This window comes from Callorhinchus milii, unplaced genomic scaffold (assembly GCF_018977255.1).
Source record: "Callorhinchus milii isolate IMCB2004 unplaced genomic scaffold, IMCB_Cmil_1.0 Scaffold280, whole genome shotgun sequence".
Classification (NCBI taxonomy): Eukaryota; Metazoa; Chordata; class Chondrichthyes; order Chimaeriformes; family Callorhinchidae; genus Callorhinchus; species Callorhinchus milii.
The window spans coordinates 1-19,851 of record NW_024705021.1 but is presented as its reverse complement, the minus strand read 5'-3'; the positions used below and the strand labels follow the sequence as shown (position 1 = coordinate 19,851).

General features: G+C 49.1%; 1 pseudogene; it reads left to right on the top strand.

Annotated features, from left to right (window-relative positions):
* Positions 1-7,795: 7,795 nt before the first annotated feature.
* On the top strand, positions 7,796-15,758 carry LOC121851983 (annotated as a pseudogene).
* Positions 15,759-19,851: the final 4,093 nt, after the last annotated feature.

Below are 19,851 nucleotides of genomic sequence, written 5' to 3'. Positions count from 1 at the left end.
GGGTCCGCAGCCACTAATGAAGGAGAAGCCAGGGGGGTGGCTGATTGGCATAGCGGGTGGGCTTGGGGACCGCCGCGCGCAGCAGCCACGGCGAACCCTTTGTTACGGAAACCGAAGCTGATTAGCATAGCAAAAGCGCACGTGGACACCGCCGCCGCAGTCAGCGGCGGACCCATTGTTAGGGAGACCGGGAATGCGGCTGAAGGGCGTGGCGACCTGATTGGCCAAGAAGCCCTCGGGTCGGCGTTCTTTGATGTAGGTTAAGGATAAAAGGGGGCGCAGACAGGTAGAGCGGTCTATTGCTCCGGAAGTCAGCGCCCGGGACGGTTCCCAGTGCGGCCACTTGAACGTCCGTGTGACACGTCGAAGTGTGTCATTCGCCCTCCGACCCCTGACCCCCCGTTCAGAGCGTGTGATTGCTGCACGGGGCTGTGTGAGGGGAGGCGTCGCGTTTGATTGGCGGAGAGGCAACGCTGTGTTTACAGGCGTACGGGAGCCGGCGACGAGCCATGCCTCTCTCGCGAACTCACGGAGATGCGAACCAGGGAGGGGAACCGTCAGGCGACAGCCCTTACCCCGCGAGCGATGAGCCCAGCGGCGGCAGCAGCTGTTCGCATACCAGCGAAGGGTCGGAAACGGCGGGACCCCTGCAGTCGGCGCCCAGCAGGGAGAGACCTCAGGGGCCAGCGGCCCCAACAGATGCTTGATGCTTTCCGCCCTTTATCCCGGTTGATTGCTCATCGTGGCTCGTCACTATCTCTTGGGCTGCAGCTGGTTCTCTGCGATGCTGGCTTGGTCGATGTTTGGCGCTTTCCGCCCTTTCTCGAGGTTGATTGCTTGACGTTGCTCGTCAGTTCAACTCGAGCTGCATCTGCCCGTGGGAGCTGGCACTCACTCTCAAAATTGTATTCGCACATCTCTTCATCTCCAGGCGCTGGCGACGGCTGGCGGCATGTGACGGAGCATATCGACTCGCTGCGTGCCGTCCTGCTTAACCTGGTGACAATGGTCGCGCCGACCGCGGCGCCAGGACGTCCGCATGGTATGCTGCCGAGTGGTGATGAGCAGGGCCCCCCTCGGGGGTCTCAGAGGGTCCCCTCGGGCAAGCATCGGCCGCCATTGCGGCCTCGGGAAGGCTGTCCGCCATTGCAGCCACGCGGCAAGACGACACCATTTTTGGCGGGTCCGCGAGTGCGCTGCGGGAGCCCGCCATTTTGGCGGCGCCGCTTGGAACATGGCGCACGAAAGGCTGGGCCCGGTGGGGACAGCGGTGCGGGGCACAGCCATCGTCTTCCAACATAAAATAATTCAGCGCGGGAGGGGACTGGAGCGCTTTCGCTTGGCGCTTCGAGTCCGCTTTTCACTCCGTCCGATGGACGGAGGCGGCGTTGGAGGCCTTGCCTACGCTCCTCAATGACATATCGCTCGCGGTATTCCGCTCCATTCCCGCTGAGAAGGCGACACTGTGGGAGGCGTTTGCCGAAATGGCTGAAGTTTAAGAGCCACCGTCCGATACTCACCGCAAGTTTGTGCAGCGTCAGCATGGTGCAGATGAATCGCCTATCGTGGCACCCTGGTGGCGCTTGCAATGGCTGCCTACCCTGACGCTAAGTCCGACATGCTCGACCCCCTCATCCTGGGCAAGATGTTGGAGCTATCTAAGGAACTCAGCATTCCGATGCCGGTGTGTGGCCATGAGCCGCTTACTTTCCGGTTGGCCGCCAAATGTCTCGACGCCCAGTTCAACTTGCGCCGCTGGGCGCAGATGGCCACCTGGACGGGCGACCCTGCTGTGGATGGTCACCCTACGGGATGGGTGCCGTCACGGGTCGTCCGCACTCCGGACGACGCGGGGACCGGCGACCTGGCGACCTGCGGGCTACTGGGTCCCGAGGAGGAGGACCGAGGCGCGTTCAGGTGCTTCGTCGGCGCCGCTCCGGGACGTCGGTGGGGCCGACCGGCGAGCCGGCATGGCGTGCTTTTGGTGTGGCCGGCCGGGCCACTTCGCACGGGACTGTCGGAGTCATCCCCGCCATCCGCCTCTTTCCGGATCCCCACCTCTGCAGCCGCCACCGTCTCGCGGTGGCCGGTGGCTTGGCCCTTGCCCGATCAGTCGGCGTCTTCCATCACGGAGGCATTTCTGTACGGGTACGTGATGGACAAGGGCGCGCCCGAACGGCTGCTTACACATCAAGGCCGCAACTTCTCGTCTAAGTTGTTGCGTAATGTGTGATGCATTGGGCACCAGGAAAGTACGTACTTCACCCTACCACCCGCAAACGGATGGGATGGTTGAGCGGTTGAACCATACCCTGTCGGCTATGCTCTGCCATACGGTTAGCGAGAAGCAGGCCGATTGGATCTGCACATCCCTGGGGTGTTCTCCGCCTACTGGATGGCACCACACGCGTCCACTGGGTACTCACCTTTTTTCTGATGTATGGATGTGAGAACGTGCCGCTGTTGATGTGCAGTTGGGTGCGTGCGCGAAGGAGCCCACGCAGACTCTCCTCGAATACGTTCACGACATGGTTCGCCACGTCACAGAGGCGCAAGATGCGGCACGGATTACCATGTCTAAAACCCAGGCCCGTGACGAGCGGTGCACTCGGCGCTCCAACGCGCAATGCCATGGGCTGTCGGGGACCGGGCCTGGCTCCATTGCCCACAGGTGCCGCTGGGGACCTCTCCCAAGCTGCACAGACCTTGGCAAGGTCCTGTGCAATTGATCGAGGTATCTAGTCCCCAGTGCGCACGCATCCGGGCAGGTCGCGCCGTTGGTATGTCCACACTTCTCGGTTGAAACCTTTCTTTGCCCCGCGCGTCGATCCATCATCCCCAAAGGTTGCCTTGCCGGTGTCTGATGTGTCCAGCGAGCCGCCCCCCTTGCCTGTTGAACCTCCGAAGTGGCCTGTTGTGCCTCCCACAGACTCGGTGGCCCTGAGCCAACCGGACACAGGTGATCCTGCACTGGCCAGGCCTTCACCTGCGGCGAGGGATGTCGATTCCGCCGCTCTTCCAACCCCACCTGGATTGCAGTCAGCGAAGCCCCCTGTTCATGCAAGGGATGGTCCCGCGTCGCGTACCAGATCCAAGTCTTTTCCCTTCCATTGATTGCTACCGTTCCTTGTTGTTATGCGTTGCTCGTTCAAATTGTCCGTTACTGTGTTACTATGTCTCTCGCATTATGGTATTATCCTGAATTAGCCGGGACAGCTAGTCTTTTACACCGTCGCTCCCGCTACGTTCCAGCGGTTGAGGGAACTGGTGTTGACCGGGTTACAATGGGACACGTGTCTGATATACTTAGACGTGATTGTGTTCAGTCGTACGTTCAAGGAACACCTTCAGAGATTGAGGGCTGTTTTCAACAGGATGCGTTCCGCAAATCTCAAATTCAAACCTAAAAAGTGCCACCTCTTGCAACACTCCGTGCGTTATTTGGGACATGTCACCTCGGACGGTGTTGCCACGGACCCGGACAAGACATCGTGCGTCCGGGGCAGGGTTCAAGGGCGGAGCCCGCGGGTGCTCGGGGGTGGTATTATCTGGAAAGTTCTTAAGGGGTGTGGTGTAGGGCGGAGTCTGGGTGACGCGGGAAGGGGATACAAGGGAGAGCCGGAAGGGGCTCGGGGTCAGTTGGTGAGAGCTGGAAGCTGGGCTCGCGAGAGCGTGACGCTAGCTCCTGCGACGCACCGCAGAACGACTAAGAGAGCCGTCGTCGACCTGCTTTATTACACAAGTATTCATTCTAAATTGACAGGCATATTAACAAAATTTAATTACTGCACTGAAATATACTGCATCAGGTTACATCGCATTAACAAGAAGCGATTTTAAAAAGTATGCACTGTCCGCTTAACAGTGTATGTACAACATACTATTGCGCCATTCAAAACGCATGTTGGTGTCACGGTCAAAATTGGACAACAGAGATGGCACATCAATGACCGCCGCCTACTGAAAGGCCGGTGCAGGGCCACCACCTTGTGCCACACAGGGGCAGCTGCTACTTGGGGATGCTCTTGGAGTGTTTGAGACGAGATACGATACAAAACTCCGAATTGCCGAATCAATTAAGCAAGCACCATATAATTTCAATTATTAGAACATAGGGAATGCTTGGGTGCTTATTGGCTCTCGCTCCTTGTTAGAGATCTACCCAACCCACAGGTCCAAAAAGACTGGTCGCTAGCAATTGAGTGTTCAACTTCATTCTTGTCATTAATAGCCTGTAACAAAGGTACATCTATTGGAGCGACATCGTCTCAAGCTTACACATGTACCGGGTCTCCATTTGACTTTGTATTGTCTCGGAGGAAGTCCACCCACACCTCCACTTCCACCAACTGCTGGGAGTTGCCTCGCTCTGACTCAGTCAGAATTCTCCTCCTGCTTCACGTTGCCTGCTTCGATGTAAAGGTCCGATTTTGGAGTTGAATCTTCATTTTCACATTTAACCTTCACTTCTTCACTCTTCACCATCACTTTTTCACATTTCACCTTCACCTCTTCATATTTCACCTCGATACCTTTAAAAGTGTCCAAGCTAGAATTTTCTTCCGGTTCTTGTTTCATGAGGGATGGGCTCATTGCGACACTTTGACTTTCACAAGCTGATTTCAGACTCCACTCCTTGTGGATCTTCTGATGCTTGTGTGATTTCTGGTGTCTTTGAAGATGTGGTGAAAGTGCAAACGCCTTTCCGCATGGAAAGCACCTGAAGGGGTTCTCTATTGTGTGTGTTCTCTGGTGTGCTACAAGAGTAGATAACTGTGCAAACGCCTTTGGACACACACTGCACTTGAAGGGGTTCTCTCCCGTGTGTGTTCTCTGGTGTTTTTTAAGAGCAGATGTTTGTGGAAATGCCTTCCCACACACACTGCACTTGAAGGGTTTCTCTCCCGTGTGTGTCCTCTGGTGTACACGACTATTTGATGAACGTGCAAAAGCCTTCTCACACACACTGCACTTGAAGGGTTTCTCTCCCGTGTGTGTTCTCTGGTGTTTTTTAAGAGTAGATGACTGTGCAAACGCCTTCTCACACACACTGCACTTAAAGGGGTTCTCTCCCGTGTGTGTTCTCTGGTGTTTTTTAAGAACAGATGAATGTGAAAAAGCCTTGCCACACACACTGCACTTGAAGGGTTTCTCTCCTGTGTGTGTTCTCTGGTGTTCTATAAGAGCAGATGAATGTGCAAACGCCTTCCCACACACACTGCACTTGAAGGGTTTCTCTCCTGTGTGAGTTCTCTGGTGTTTTCTAAGAGTAGATGACTGTGCAAACGCCTTCTCACACACACTGCACTTGAAGGGTTTCTCTCCTGTGTGAGTTCTCTGGTGCCGTGCCAAATGTGCAGGACGATCCGTACAGAATGCACACCGGTCGCATTGATGCCTTGTCGTACTGAGCTGCGCCGAGTGCCTTTGCTCCATCAGACCAATTCTGTAGAGGAAGCGTCAGCTGCAGACAGAAAAAAATTTGATCCAGTAACACGTGACTTACACGTCTATACTCATTCATATCGTGAAAAGGTTTCCCAAATTCATCACACGGGCTGTTATGGCACACAATGAGAGGGCGAATGGTCATAAACATGCCTGGAAGCCCAAGTATCTTCAAAATGAATGTTATCCCAAAACTCCGAGCACACAATTTCGGCTGTCTGGTTACAAAACAAATATTTATAAAAGCAAAATTCAGCTGACATAGCAAAAGGTGTTGTAAATAAAACTATTTGTGTTAGGCATAATTGCATAAATGAATGTTAATCACAACTTAGAGGTGTGAAGCCAGCCAGGCTCACGATGTCCTTGAATGCTGGGATGAACAGATCTGACTTCAGCTGCATTGTGTGCTGTGTCAACTTCTTGACTGTTTCCATTCTTACAAAGAGTTCCAGAGAAAAACAAAAATAAACTACAGCTTTGATATAACCTCCGTGTTCAATAGAGTTAAGACTTTACTGCAAATACAAACTTTACACTGTCACACACTGGCATGATTAACAGGTGGTGTGTCCAGACCCATGCCTGGCCACCTTCATCCGCTCACTATTAATGCTTCCTGACTCCACCAAGTAATTCATTGAGGATCAATCAACATCGCTGAGGCTGCATGTCTCTCTCTCCGTGGTTTGATGTTAACTTCCTCTCCTGGCATACAGGAAGTCGTGGGTTCGATCCCAACCCTGACGCCTGCTGTATATTTGGAGTTTGTGTCTCTCTCTCTCCCCGTGGTCGCGTGGATTTCCTCCAGATCCCCGGTTGTTCCCACTCCACATGCAGAGAGTGAACACCGCCACGCGTCCAGAGTGAACACCGCCATGCGTCCAGAGTGAACACCGCCACGCGTCCAGAGTGAACACCGCCACGCGTCCAGAGTGAACACCGCCACGCGTCCAGAGTGAACACCGCCACGCGTCCAGAGTGAACACCGCCACGCTGTTGACGAGCCTCACCTTGTTGTTGTGGGCAGATCGCTTCTGAAAATAAGAGCGGTATAGCAGCTGAAGCGGGCTTGGCCTGGTAAAAAATAAAAACTGTGTTAATATTTAAAGTAAAACAACGTTACAAAGTGGCAAGCCAGGTGAAGACAAATTCAACTTAAGCGAGATAACACTGGTCAACAAAAAAAAATTCTGGCCTGGACTTTTGCAGCTGTTTTAGACTAATTTTAGGGTGCTGAATCAAATTTGATCTCAGATTTGCTCTATCACATTTCATTTTATGCTATCGGCATACCCCATTTTCATTGATTTTACCCGAAATTAACTCTGTCACTTATGATTGCAAGTTGTTGCGAGTCAGTGACTGCTTTAGTGTTAAAATATGGTGCTGTATTTTTAGGATAGTGTGTTTATAATATCATTTTATGTAGATATCCACATTTATTTAATATTTTTCTTCTGCAGGGCGTGATCTAACAATGGCTACAACATCCGAAAGAAGGAAATGCAGTAATGACCCAGATATCTTCTGCTACATCTGTGGCAGCTTCACTTTGCAGGATCAAAGGCGCAACATCAATATCTTTGTCAAGAAGGTTTATCTTGCCTACTTTAAAGTACGACTTGGAGACCAAGACAAAAATTGGGCTCCTCACAAAGTGTGTAAAACCTGTGTTGAAACTTTGCGATCATGGTCTAAAGGAAAGAAAGCTAAGCTGAAGTTTGGTGTGCCAATGGTTTGGAGAAAACCTACAAACCATTTGGATAACTGCTACTTCTGCCTTGTCAATGTAAAAGGTTTCAATAAGAAAAACAAACAACACTTACAATACCCAGATATCCCATCTGCCAGACGACCAGTTGAGCACTGTGAGGAAATACCTGTGCCTGTATTTACTGAGCTACCAGAAATTGATGTTGAATCCCTGTTTACCTGCTTCTACAGATGATGATGCTCAGATCGAATATACGCCATCTGATGCAGATTTTGATAAAATGTCTCTGTTTAGTCAGCCTGAATAGAATGATCTTGTAAGAGATTTGTATTTGCCAAAGCAGTCTGCTGAATTGTTGGCTTCCAGGCTGCAAGAAAAAGGACTACTCAGACCTGGCACTAGTGTCTCCTTTTATCGTAACAGAGAAGCAGCACTGCGAAAGTACTTCCTTCAGATGGTCAACTTGTTTATTGTAATGATGTTGAAGGGCTTCTTCTCAATATGGGACTGCCCGCATATGATTCAAGTGAATGGAGACTTTTTATTGACAGTAGTAAAAGGAGTTTGAAATGTGTGTTACTTCACAACAGAAATATATATGATTCAATCCCAATAGGACACTCTGTAAAAATGAATGAAGAGTATGCCAACATCAAGATTGTTCTGGATAGATTGGAATACCATGTTCATGGATGGCTAATTTGTGTTGATTTGAAAATGGTTAATTTTCTGCTGGGTCAGCAAGGAGGTCACACCAAATACCCTTGTTTCCTGTGCTACTGGGACAGTAGGGCTACATTAGAACACTGGGTTAAAAAGAACTGGCCACCAAGAATCAGTTTGACGCCTGGTGACAAGAACATCAAGAATGAGCCTCTGGTTGATAGGAATAAAATTGTATTTCCCCCACTGCACATAAAACTTGGGTTAATGAAGCAATTCGTCAAAGCTCTTGATCACACTGGAGACTGCTTCAGCTATATATGTTCAACCTTTTCAAGTCTCAGTGCCAAGAAGAAAAAGGCAGGAATATTTGATGGCCCTCAAATAAGAACACTCATCAGGGATACACACTTTGTTACAACAATGACTGCGGCAGAGGCTAGAGCTTGGAATGCATTCTCTGATGTGGTGCGGAATTTCCTTGGGAACAGGAAAGCAGACAACTATCGAGAGATTGTGGAGGAGCTGCTCTTGAGTTTCCAAGCACTTGGATGTAGAATGAGCATCAAGGTTCACTACTTACATAGTCACTTGGCCCAGTTTCCAGAGAACATGGGTCACGTGAGCGAAGAGCAAGGTGAACGCTTTCATCAAGACATTAAAGTTATGGAAGAACGTTACCAAGGCCGATGGGACTCAAACATGACGGCAGATTACTGCTGGTCCTTGATGAGAGGTATTCCACAAGCTGTACATCGGAGATCGTCAAAGAAGAGGTCGTTTAGGCAGATGTAACATCACTATTGTGAATGACCTTTTTGTACATATCTTTCTTATCTTCACAATTCAATTGTTACATGGTAATATGCATTCACTCAAATTGATATGCAGTCACTCTCACAACTTTGTGCTACGGCTCATTAAATGTTTGTTTCATTATTATTGTATATTGTATCTTATCTTATTCTTGTATGGATGTCTGTTTAGCTATTTGTATAGGAGCATAAATTTGCTGTTTTTATTGAAAATGAAATATTTGTTATCTCAAAAACCTGTGATAGACAAAAACTGATGCCAGATTTGGAATCAGCACCCCAAAATAACCTTAAACCCGTTGGAATACATTATGCCAGAAAAAGTGTGTTGACCAGCGCTATTGAAGCAAACGCGATCAGGCGAGGGCAGGAGGCAAGGCCCCGCGTTGTAAAGTTCCAACCTGGACATCGCTTCCATGCTCGCTGATACTCAATTGACATCCCTACGAGAGAAAGAGCGAGGCTCTACCTCGGTAAGCAACAAAAACAACCACCACAACAACCACAACCACCACAACCACCACCACAACCACCACAACAACACCCAACAACGACAACCACCACCACAACAACCACCACCACCACAACCACCACAACAACCACAACAACCACCACAACCACAACAACAACCACAACAACCACCACAACAACAACCACAACCACAACCACCACAACAACCACAACCACAACAACAACCACCACCACAACCGCGATGAGAATTTCTCACCTCGGATTTCAGAGCGGCAACTTCCTGGTCCCTCGCGACGTCACGCGGCAGCAGGTGACATGACGTCACTTGCGGGGTACGATGACACTCCCCTCCCACAATGAGCGGCTCTCAACTCGCGACGGCTTTCACGACACATTATGTTAATGAGCCGCCACGTACCGGGCGTGGCTTTGCCCAAATAAGGATTGGCAAGCGGTGACGTCACGCTCAAGAGCGCGGTGGTCGGGGTGGGTGACATGACGTCACTAGCGAGGAACACCTCCCCCTGGCGTTTGACGCCGATGAGGTCACGCTGAGCGGTGACGTCAGAGAGCGGGGTCAGAGTTCAAGTTGTTGACAAAAGGGAGCGAGTTTCGACTTAGCTCAAACGAGTACCCGGTGCGGTGTGTCAACATCGCCACTGGGAGACAAAGGCGGCCGGGCGTGGTGCTGGCCACCCACCCCCTCGTGTGCCGTGACGACCTCCATCGGTGCTGCTCGCGATGAGCAGCACTTTGTACATGTCGTTGCTTGGCTCTGCAGCACACCGCTGGCGACATTTCACGATGACATTTTCACGTCCATAAAAATAAAATCGCCATACTAACCGATGCCGTTTTTGGAAAATTTATCCAATTTTCCTAGGTTTATTTTTCAACGAAAAGTGCATTCCTTGGTTGTGTTTAGCCTGAGTATCTTTATATATCTTAAACAACTACGCTGGTTTGGTCGTCTGCGTGCGTATCTGGACGTTCATTTATTTACAGACCCGCCCAAACAGCTAGCTCTGATTCGTCGATAAAAATTAATAAAACAGCCGGCAAAAAGCCACAGCTCACTTTCATTCGACAAATATAAATAAATAAACCTGCCGCACAACAGCGTCTCTTCGGTCAACAATTGCACCTACTTTCACGCAACACCATATTCACAGTGATGGTCGCAACGCAAAATCTACTGTAGGTACAGTGTTGCTGTTGCACCCGCCGAACACTGCGTTCTGGTGGCGATATCTCCCCAACAAAGAACGTCCGCGGCTGCAACCAAGAACCCTCCACTAATCAGATAGCTACATACATTTTCAATTCCAGAACTTTCAATAAAATCTGTTCATTATTGGTGGGGTTCGGTTCGACGGCTCAGTGGACAAAACTGACCACTCTTTCGTACGCAGCTCCATCAATATTGCGCCCATTCCCTTGAAACCACTGTGCTTAATCTTTCATTGGGCCGAAACAAGTGTGTGCATAGTGGCCCTGCACAGTTCCCGGCCCTACATATCAAACCAGCGCTCGAGAAATTATGTCGGTGTTGCCTTCAATCTCATTGGACTAATTAATTATCCCTTACATTTAATTGCCTCAAAGTGGCCTGCGTGCTTTGTGGCGGCAGCACGCGTCAGTCAGTCAGTCGTCCATTTCCAAACAAGCAGAAGCACACAGAAGGTAAGCGCTGTGTGATAGCATAGGTCTGCCAAGGTCTGCGCCGCAGTGGTGCAGTGCACTGTGGGCGCTGTGTGAGTGTGGTGTGTATGCAAGTGTGCGAATGGTTGTTACGGTTATACACGTATATTTATGTAAAAATGGGTGCTGCGTGCTGCGATTAGTGGAGTCTCCAAACAACTTTACCTTACGAGTAGGCAGGGCTTGCTATACGCTGAGTCTTCGCGGACTGAGCTGCCAGCTTCACCTGCCGGGACCACGGCCAGTTGCGTAGCGCCTCCTACAGTTTCGCCCATGGCTCAATACCCCCATGGGGCAACCGAGCTCACTGTTTGATGGGTACAATGGTTAATTTTCGCTTCATCCGGCTTATTACCATTTAGATGTATTGACGTTGATCACGTCTCCATGGACGGCATAACACCGACAAATAACATTTTCGAAATAAAAAAACAGCTGGCCCCATAGCGGATCTGTGTGTGTACATACAGACGGAGGATGCAGGGGCCAACCTGTGTGCGACCGGAACGGTGCCATTGCTGACCAATGTCACTGTGGCTGGCGCACACGCTCACGCACACCGGAGCTGTGTCTTTGCAATGCAAGGGCATGGTGGATGGTGGAGCGCATATGGATGGTGCGTTACGAATTTAAAAAAAAATAACAAACCGCTGCATCTGTAAGTGTGCCAGTGTGCGCTTATGGTGGATAGTGGTGCGTGCGGAAGTGAGGGTCATCTTTGGGTAAAAAAACACTCTGAACGCGCAAGAACATAGCTGGCGGTCGCGTAGGGACTTGGTAGCGAGCAGGGTAGAGGCACTGTGTGTATTATATATAAGGGCAGAGAGGCGTGTATACATACCGTATCCAAGGAGCGATGGGCCATTTCTTGGGATCTTTGTTACCGTATACGGATCAAGCCGGTCAGACAACGAAGCCCAAGTTTGCGCAGATTTACGTGTACGATCCAGATGTGGAAGCACGAGTGGCTCGCCGACAGGGGATTTTTGTGGCCTGAACAGAGTCGCGCTGTTGGACTTGGAGCACATGATGGAGACGTGCAACCCGTTTGCGCGCGAGTTTCTTACGATGGGTCAGCGGATGAGAAGCATGATCGAAGCCGGCGACAACCCCGCCAACGTCATGTTTCGCCTGCGTGCCAACAACTATGCGGGACCTCGCACGCACAATCTCCCCACGGCCACGGAGGTTGATGCTGTGTTGGTTGATGACGGCAACGCGGCGAACAACCGAGACTTGCTTCTCTTCCCACGGTCAGGTGGGCTTTTGCGACTGTTCGAAACCCATTCGATCTACGATTCACTTCAATGTCCTCTCTTGCTCCCTCTCAGGGAACTGGGTTGGACGTATACGGATGAGTACACGAACGGCGCTACATAACGGAACAAGATGCGAATGGCGCTTCGCGAACATGTTGCTTACCGACTCTACCAGAAGGAAAACGACCAGTCAGTTCTCCACCAAGGCGGGCGACTGTTCCAGCAGTGGGTGGTTGACCAACGTGCCAAGTGCGAACAGGAGAGTCTGCGCTGGCTCGCGGCAAACCAGAAGACACTTCGAGCGGATCTTTACAAGGGAGTTCTGGATGCGTACCTGCATGAGGGCGTGGTTGCATTAGGCGAAAACGAAGGCTTAGTGTCGGAATACGATCGTCACACAGGCATGTTAGTGCATCCAGAGCCAAGCCGCCGCCGTCACTTCCTTGATCAAGTCGGACAGCGCGTCGTACTTCCAGCGTCGTTCACGGGTGGTGAGAGATATATGTACTCGCAGTATCAGGACTCCATGGCGATGGTGCGCGAGTTTGGCAAGCCGGATTTGTTCATGACTGTGACGTGCAACCCTCTATGGGATGAAATCACAAAGACAATAGACAGAAACGGACCACACCAAACTGCTCAAGATAGGCCAGATATTGTCGCACGTGTGTGGCAACAGAAGCTCAAAGTAGTGTTGAAGGATCTCGATGATGGGGTGTTTGGGCAGCAAATCGCGCGAATCTATGTGCTCAAGTTTCAGAAGCGTGGACTGCCGCACCGCTCACATACTCATTCTTCTCGCCCATGAAGACAAACCCAGGACTCGCCATGACTTTGACAAGTTTGTGTCCGCGGAACTTCCAGATGCCGTGAAGAGCAGTGATCTGTACAACACAGTTTTGACCAGCATGATGCACGGGCCGTGTGGAGCCCTAAACCCCAGCTCTCCGTGTATGAAGGACGGCGAGTGCACCTAAGGTTTCCCCAAGGCACTGTCCGAGATGACACAAACCAACCAGAATGGGTTTCCTGTCTCCAGAAGACGCCTGCGAACGGACGGCGTGCTCAAGTTCAAGCAACAAATATGACAATGCGACAGTCAATCAATGGGTTGTTGTGTACAATACATTCTTCTCTCAGAAATACGATTGCCACATCAACGTTGAGGTGTGCTCGAGCATCACGGCGATCAAGTACCTGTACAAGTACGTCTACAAAGGCGCTGATATGACGGAAATCAGTGCGCGGGCAGTTGGAGATGACGTGAGGGAGTCTGAACACCCTCGACGTGAGCCGAATGAGATCATCCGGTATGTAAAGGCACGCTACATTTCACCAGTGGAGGCTTGCCAGCGTTTACTCGAGTACCCAATTCAAGGCAAGACGCACACGGTTGTCACGCTCGACATCCACCTTCCCAACAGCCAGTTCGTAACTTACGCTGGAACCGCTCATCCACAGCAAGTCTTGGATAATGCTCGCCATACGAAGCTCACGAGGTTCTTCGAATTGGCCAAAATCAACGCCGAAGCGAAGGACATGTTGTACCAAGACATACCGACGCTGTTTCGCTGGGACAACAAGTACAAGCAATGGATCAGATACAAAAATCAGCGACGCACCATTGGGAGGATGGTGCATTGCTCTCCGCGTGATCACGAGCGTTTCAACTTGCGTGTGCTGTTGTGCCACATACCTGGCCCGGAGTCTTTCAAAGACCTGCGCACCATTCGCGGTGAACTATGCCCGACGTTCAAGGAAGCAGCCATGCGAGCAGGCTACCTTGAGAGCGATCGCGAATGGGTTGCGTGTCTGGAAGAAGCCTCGCTCTTTCAGATGCCATACCAGCTTCGTCAACTCTTCGCTACGATTCTGCTGTATTCCATGCCAGCAGATACGAAGGCTCTCTGGGATAAATTCTACGACGAATTGGCTCGCGATTACGAGTACCAGTACCGCGATCTGACCAACAAAGAAGAAATGGTAAAGTTCAAGACCCTTCACAGCCTCCACGAGTTCCTCACGGCAGGTGGGATGGCTCTGTCGGACTTTGACGACCTCCCGCAGCTTTCCGAGTACCCACACTTGGTCTTGGACTCGCTGCTTGAGAACAACCATATCCGCCACGAATTGGAAGGATATGATAGAAACGAGCTACAAGACATCGTAGAACGTGCTGACAGACTCAACACGAACCAGAGAGAAATCTACGACGAAATTGTTGGCTCAGTCGAAGACAGTCAACCCGATCAAAAGCTGTTTTTCATCGATGGTCCGGGTGGCACGGCGAAGTCCACGCTGCTCAACCATGTGCTGGCGAAGATACGTCTTCAAGGCAAGATTGCGATTGCTGTTGCTTCCAGCGGCATTGCCTCGCTGCTGCTTCCAGGCGGCCGTACCGCGCATTCCACGTTCAAGATCCCGTTGAAACCGACGAACATATCCACATGCTTCATTCGCAAACAGTCCAAGCTCAAAGCATTTATCAAGGAGGCAAGTCTTATCGTTTGGGATGAAGCCCCAATGACGCACCGGTTTGCGTTTGAAGCGGTGGATCGCACGCTTCGCGATATTTTGGACAATCTGCATGAACCGTTTGGAGGCAAAGTGGTTGTCCTGTCCGGTGACTTTAGACAGATTCTTCCAGTTGTCAAGAAAGGAACACCAGCTGATACTGTGGATGCGTGTTTCAAGTCGTCTGACCTGTGGTCCCACTTCAAGCAAGTTCATCTGACTGTGAACATGAGAGTCCAGTGTGCAGAGAACCAAGAATCAGCCGCAGAACTTGCTGCCTTTTCAGAATTTCTTTTGGAAGTCGGAGAGGGTAGGCATGAAGTTGATCCGGACCTCGGTCCGGATTGCATGAAGATTCCGCGTGCCATGGTGATCGACAATCCTGAATACGACCCAGACATCGACGGAGATGAGGACGGCAATCATCTGCCCGTTCCACTCGGGTTGAAGAGGATTGTCGATGCCATGTACAGTGCAGATGAATTGAATTACCCTACGGTGGCAACGAACGACTACTTCGCTCGCCGCACTATTCTGACGCCGACCAACGCCGCTGTGCAGCGAGTGAATGAGGCTGTCGCGGATCGCCTCAGAGAAGCTCCACAAGTGTACCTGTCTACAGATTCGGTTGAGGACGACGAGAGAGCAGGGTCAGCATTCTTTGAGACAGAGGTCCTCAACTCGGTGAACATCAACGGGGTTCCGCCACACAAGTTGATCCTCAACAAAGGCATCCCAGTGATGATGATGCGCAACTTGAACCCGGACGCTGGCCTGTGCAACGGAACACGGCTTCGCATCGTGGAAATGAAGCCACACGTCATTCGCGCGACTATCATGACAGGAACCCATAACGGTGAGGAGGTGTTGATCCCTCGGATCATCTTCATCAGCGACGACGACACGAAGGACTTCCCATTTCGACTTCGGCGCAAGCAGTTCCCCATTGTCCCAGCCTTCGCGATGACCATCAACAAGGCGCAAGGGCAAACTGTTCACAACCTGGGATTATATCTACCAACGCCATGCTTCTCGCACGGCCAACTGTACGTGGCACTATCGCGAGTCACGGCAAGATCCAACATCAAGGCGCTTATTGAGGGACCTGACGACGAGGAGGAAGACGGAGTGTACACGAAGAATATCGTGTATCGCCAGATATTTCAATAAGTTGCATTCTATATTTTAATAAGTTGCATTATTGAATAATGTCGATTGAGCGTCTCATAAAAATACATATAATCTCACAAAAATAAACATTGAACAATCACCAAAACATGTCTATTGTGTCCAGCCACTTTCAACGCCCCACCAACCAAGTATATACACACCGCCCGCGAAGCGGGCGGCGACTGCTAGTTACGTTAAAAAGTGTGGAATTTCATGCATGAAATTTTCGAATATAAAAAAAGTTAATCGGCATACTGTGCCGATTTTAGGCCAAATAAGCCCAACTTTCACAGCTTTATTTTTGGACGAATTTTAATTCCTCTATTGTATTTAGCCTTAGTATGCTATGTATTATATTAAAAGTAAAAAGATCAAATCGACAAAGTTAACCTCTGCCGTTCTTGGCCAAAATTTTCATAGCTAGATTTTCCAAGAAAAAGTGAATTCCTCCATTTTGTTAAGCATTAGTATCTAACCTATATAATTCATTTTTTGTCTGTCTGTCTGTCTGTCTGTTTGTCCGTCTGTGTACGCTCTCTTCCGGGGGATTTAGCTCTCGGACCGTGGGGTTCGCCGAGATTAAATTTTGCAGGTGGGCACGCCCCCGGCCCGCGGTAAACTTAGGCATTTCCGATTTTTCGTCTCTAAACTTTAAATCGGACCGATTATCGATTTAGTGCGATTGCTCTTTATTTAGTTATATAATTATTTATTTATTTAATATTGCCGGCCGGCGCGGACCACGGCGGTTGCCCCTGGCAACGGGTAGCAACAACTTCGCTGCGAGGTGGACGCCATTTTGAATTCCCGTTACAAATATGCGCACGCATTAACACGCGATTCTGAGGTAAATTCATCAAAGTTTCACGTCCTCTTCACTCCCCTTCCAACCCAATGTGTGCAATTACTATTATAGGGTCGGTAGATAATAAAATTATAGTGATTAGACAGTATTATTGTACATACACTCCACTCTCACACTCTCAGACTCACACACATACACTCACTCTCACACACACACATACACTCACACTCACACACAAACTCACTCTCACACTCAGACTCACACACACAGACTCACTCTAACACTCAGACTCACACACACAGACTCACTCTAACACTCAGACTCACACATACACTCGCTCTCAGACTTTCAGACTCGCACACACTCGCGGCGTTGCTCCGTGTTCGGTGGGGGGGGGGATGTCACGAGTGGGCGTGTTTACCTTCCCCCCACCCTCCCCGATATCTTCAAACAATCGCGGAGAATCTTATTCCCGTCGAAAAGCTACGAGGTTAGTCACGCAACTTCACAGCTCAGTTAAAACATTTAAATATTTATGTTTACTATTTTGTATCACTCTTATATAGGGATTAAGTTATGTTTGATGATAGTAAATATACACTATGCACCACGATTTTTCCCTGGGTAAAAAGTGTTATTTTTATATTGCTTAAGCCTCCTAAGTATATAAGATGGCTATTATTCCCCATACATGTTGCTTTTGTGACCAGAACTTTATATAAATGAAAGAATTACACAAATGCACAGGTTTTTCCTAGCAAAATAGCTCCATTTGTAAATATCACTGTCCGTGTCAAAACAAATTAAGTTTGAGGGGAATTTTCTCCCATTTGTAACTTTTGAGATGTCAGCGTATAGAAAATAACACTTACTACCCAGAGACTAACACATGTGTAGTTTTTGGTAAAAAAAATATATATTTTTACGATTAAAAGTTTGGTCACTGTGTCTCAAAAACTAAGTTTGAGGGGAATTTTCTCCCATTTGTAACTTTTGAGATGTCAGCGTATAGAAAATAACACTTACTACCCAGAGACTAACACATGTGTAGTTTTTGGTAAAAAAAAAATATATTTTTACGATTAAAAGTTTGGTCACTGTGTCTCAAAAACTAAGTTTGAGGGGAATTTTCTCCCATTTGTAACTTTTGAGATGTCAGCGTATAGAAAATAACACTTACTACCCAGAGACTAACACATGTGTAGTTTTTGGTAAAAAAAAAATATATTTTTACGATTAAAATTTTGGTCACTGTCTGTGTCTCAAAAACTAAGTTTGAGGGGAATTTTCTCCCATTTGTAACTTTTGAGATGTCAGCGTATAGAAAATAACACTTACTACCCAGGTACTAACACATGTGTAGTTTTTGGTAAAAAATGTTTTTAATATTTACAATTTTTGACAACTTTTTTTATTTAAATAAATAAATCTCTTGACACTTTCGCTCCAGCTTCTTCACATTTGCACTCTCAGTACGGGCGATATTCAAAGAGATTATGTTTACTCTCACAATCTCAGACTCACCACTCACTCTCTCAGACTCACACACACACTCAGACTCACACACACACATACACTCCACTCTCACACTCTCAGACTGACACACACACACATACACTCACTCTCACACACACACATACACTCACACTCACACACAAACTCACTCTCACACTCAGACTCACACACACAGACTCACTCTAACACTCAGACTCACACATACACTCGCTCTCAGACTTTCAGACTCACACACACTTAGACAGACTCACACGCTCAGACTCGCACACACTCGCGGCGTTGCTCCGTGTTCGGTGGGGGGGGGGATGTCACGAGTGGGCGTGTTTACCTTCCCCCCACCCTCCCCGATATCTTCAAACAATCGCGGAGATTCTTATTCCCGTCGAAAAGCTACGAGGTTAGTCACGCAACTTCACAGCTCAGTTAAAACATTTAAATATTTATGTTTACTATTTTGTATCACTCTTATATATTAAAAGATGTTAGGGATTAAGTTATGTTTGATGATAGTAAATATACACTATGCACCACGATTTTTCCCTGGGTAAAAAGTGTTATTTTTATATTGCTTAAGCCTCCTAAGTATATAAGATGGCTATTATTCCCCATACATGTTGCTTTTGTGACCAGAACTTTATATAAAGGAAAGAATTACACAAATGCACACGTTTTCTCCTAGCAAAATAGGTCCATTTGTAAATATCACTGTCCGTGTCAAAAAAAATTAAGTTTGAGGGGAATTTTATCCCATTTGTAACTTTTGAGATGTCAGCGTATAGAAAATAACACTTACTACCCAGAGACTAACACATGTGTAGTTTTTGGTAAAAAAAAATATATTTTTACGATTAAAAATTTGGTCACTGTCTGTATCTCAAAAACTAAGTTTGAGGGGAATTTTCTCCAATTTGTAACTTTTGAGATGTCAGCGTATAGAAAATAACACTACCCAGGGACTAACACATGTGTAGTTTTTGGTAGTGAGGGTGAGTGGTTGTTGTGAGGGTGAGTGGTGAGGGTGAGCAGTGAGGGTGAGCAGTGAGGGTGAGTGGTGATTGGTGAGGGTGTGATTGGTGAGGATGAGTGGTGAGTGGTCAGGGTGAGTGGTGAGGGTGAGTGGTGAGCGGTGAGGGTGAGTGTTGAGGGTGAGTGGTGAGTAGTGATGGTGAGTGGTGAGGGAGAGTGGTGAGGGTGAATGGTGAGGGTGAGTGGTGAGTGGTGAGGGTGAGTGGCAAGTGGTGAGGGTGAGTGGTGATTGGTGAGGGTGTGATTGGTGAGGATGAGTGGTGAGTGGTCAGGGTGAGTGGTGAGGGTGAGTGGTGAGCGGTGAGGGTGAGTGTTGAGGGTGAGTGGTGAGTAGTGATGGTGAGTGGTGAGGGAGAGTGGTGAGGGTGAATGGTGAGGGTGAGTGGTAAGTGGTGAGGGTGAGTGGCAAGTGGTGAGGGTGAGTGGTGATTGGTGAGGGTGTGATTGGTGAGGATGAGTGGTGAGGGTGAGTAGTGAGGGTGAGTGGTGAGCAGTGAGGGTGAGTGGTGATTGTTGAGGGTGTGATTGGTGAGGATGAGTGGTGAGTAGTGAGGGTGAGTGGGAGGGTGAGTGGCGGTTGTGAGTGGTGATTAGTGAAGGGTGAGGATGAGGTTGAGTGGTGAGGGGAGGTTGAGTGGTGAGGGTGAGTGGTGAGCGGTGAGGGTGAGCAGTGAGGGTGAGTGGTAATTGGTGAGGGTGTGATTGGTGAGGATGAGTGGTGATGGGAGTAGTGAGGGTGAGTGGTGA